The sequence below is a fragment of the Microtus ochrogaster genome, assembly GCF_000317375.1.
Source record: "Microtus ochrogaster isolate Prairie Vole_2 chromosome 14 unlocalized genomic scaffold, MicOch1.0 chr14_random_2, whole genome shotgun sequence".
Classification (NCBI taxonomy): domain Eukaryota; kingdom Metazoa; phylum Chordata; class Mammalia; order Rodentia; family Cricetidae; genus Microtus; species Microtus ochrogaster.
Window position 1 is genome coordinate 9,066,788 of NW_004949097.1, and position 2,295 is coordinate 9,069,082.

Genomic DNA, 2,295 nt, shown 5'->3' on the forward strand with positions numbered 1-2,295 from the left:
AGAGAGAGAGAGAGAGAGAGAGAGAGAGAGAGAGAGAGAGATCAGACACCTGTGTGTGTTCTAGAATTCAAATCCAGACCCTCAAGGTTCTAGGCATTCAGTCTACAAACCAAACTACACCCAAACCTTCTCATAAATCCTTAAGTTTCCAAACAGTGTCTGGGGTTCCAGAGCTCGGGCTGTTGTGAGCATTTGAGGAAGGCTTTCCACTAAGGGCTTTCCTCTTGAGGGCGAAACTGTCATCCGCGACTAGTGTCTTCCACCCTGAATCTGGTTAAGCTCAGTTCTGCACAGAAGTCCCAGCAACCAGGCAGAGGATCAAAAGGAGAAACAGAACATCTTTCTTCCCCCACACAAAATCCCTCTGAAAGACCGTCAAGTGTTTATAACAGTCATCAGGGTTGGGGAACTGGAAGGAGCAAACTTTAAAACAAAGATCAAAAGTGAAACTTTGACTATGGGATGGCTTGCAGAGCAGAAAACAGAGGGGAGAGGATTTCTTCATGGCCTAACTTCTTGTTTCCTAGAGAGAGTAGCAACTCAAAAGCTTGCTTAGGCCACCGCACCTGGGATCTATAAAATGCGGTATTAGTTCATAAGTCTAATAGCTCATCTATCAACTCGATTGACCCTCCCAAAGGAGAACAAAGGCTAACTGATGCAGCTCCTAAAACATGCCAAAACAGCACCATGCATCAGGGACGCCAGCTACTTCTGCCAGCCTCCTCCTTCCAACGTCGGTGAGTGAGAAGCAGCCACCTAGTTGAAAATGTCAGTTGTGACCCATTGACAGTTCCAGCCAATCTCAGGCTCCGGAATCACCTAAGACAAACATGCACAGGCTGGCTTTCATCGGAACACATGAAACAATTCACCTGATTACTCGGCACTTAGCACCGCCCTTTGAAGGCACCTAAGGCATCCCTGCTACCCATGACACTCAGGATGCCCGTCATTTACAAAGACAAACGCTGCAATCACTTCTTCGAAGTTTCTCGGTAGAGATCTCACAAAGTGAGTTTAGCTAGCTGTCTGGCTGATTCTCTACAGATCCAAGTAGGAAATTTCCTAACAAAAATAACCACTGGCTTGATGGAATATTTGATCTTAGTCCATCCACAGTCCTTCAGAGACTGTGACTTTCTGTGACACAGGAAAGCCAGTGATGGACTCCTTCCACAGATAAGATTTCTTAGACACTGTAATCAACAAGGAGCAAACAAGCAGAAAATAAATAAATAAATAATAAATACCTTGAGTTTGGCTCCTGTACTCAGTCCCCCTACCGGCCACTCGAGCTACCTTCCAAACGCCTGAAGAAGTATATTTCAAACCAGTGCACCGAACTCCTAAAAAGCGAAAAGGAACAAATTCAGTGGATCGAAAGCTGCTTCGGGAATAATGGGAATAGCTAAGAAGTCCATACATTAATCAGTGACACCTTTCCCTGTTTCCTGTAGGTTTGGGCTCCAGCCTGCAGGGTTGTGTAAATCAGACTTGAAACTTGATCCCCACCTTCTCCTCCTTCCAGCCAGGGCCCTATCCCCTGAATTCTAGAAATAGCGAGCTCCTAAACTGAGGAAATAGTAGATCAAAATCAACAGCTTACAGCCGGTGACTCTTCAAAGCGGTCGGTGATCGCTCTGTAGCAAGCCGAGGAGCTCGCGCGCTCCATGGGACAGCAAGTTTTCCTCCCCGGTCGGTCGGACAGCCGGCGGGTGGATTATTTTTAGGGTGGGTGGGAGGCCAGCTGCTGCCTCCTATCGCGTTTCTCCTCCGCTGCGCTGCTGAGCTGCGCTGCGCTGCGGGCCTGGCCGCCGCGCCCAGGCAGGAAACCGCAGAAGCAAGGGGCACATCGCCTGAGGCCCGAGACCCTCCCGACCCGGGACCCTCTCCACCCGGACCCTCCCCAGTAGGAGCCACGTCCACTTGGGATCCTCCACCACCCTTCCCCAGAGCCACTTTCTGCTGCTCAGCTGCTTTGCTAGGGGCGAGCTCAGGGGAGATGTGCCAAACCAATGCCATAAGCCGCCACGGCTCCCAAACTCCACTAGATAGTGGAACCTGCAAAAACCGACGCTTGAACCATAAAAACTAGGGTTGTCAGATTTGAAAACACGGAAGGTACCAGCTCTGCAGTCAGCCTTTGCTTTGACCACCAAGAAACAGATTTGGAGTTGTCATCCCTTCCAGCAGGAACTGGGAACTGAAGGGTTCATTCTAAACAGAAGAACCCGCCACCAGGCTAAGTAAGCGCGCATGTCTTATTTAGATGGGCAGGCACAGGGCAGAAGC

General features: G+C 49.6%; 1 protein-coding gene across 1 annotated transcript in view; it reads right to left on the minus strand.

The window, feature by feature from the left end:
• Positions 1-1,786, minus strand: part of Abcc9 (ATP binding cassette subfamily C member 9) — a 122,649-nt gene extending 120,863 nt beyond the window's left edge. Inside the window, exons 1-2 of the mRNA XM_005364574.3 lie at positions 1,610-1,786; positions 1,254-1,349 (exon numbers count right to left, since the gene is read on the minus strand). The gene's annotated coding sequence lies outside the window, so the exon portion shown is untranslated. The remainder of the gene's footprint in view (positions 1-1,253; positions 1,350-1,609) is intronic.
• Between the last annotated feature and the right edge of the window lie 509 nt (positions 1,787-2,295).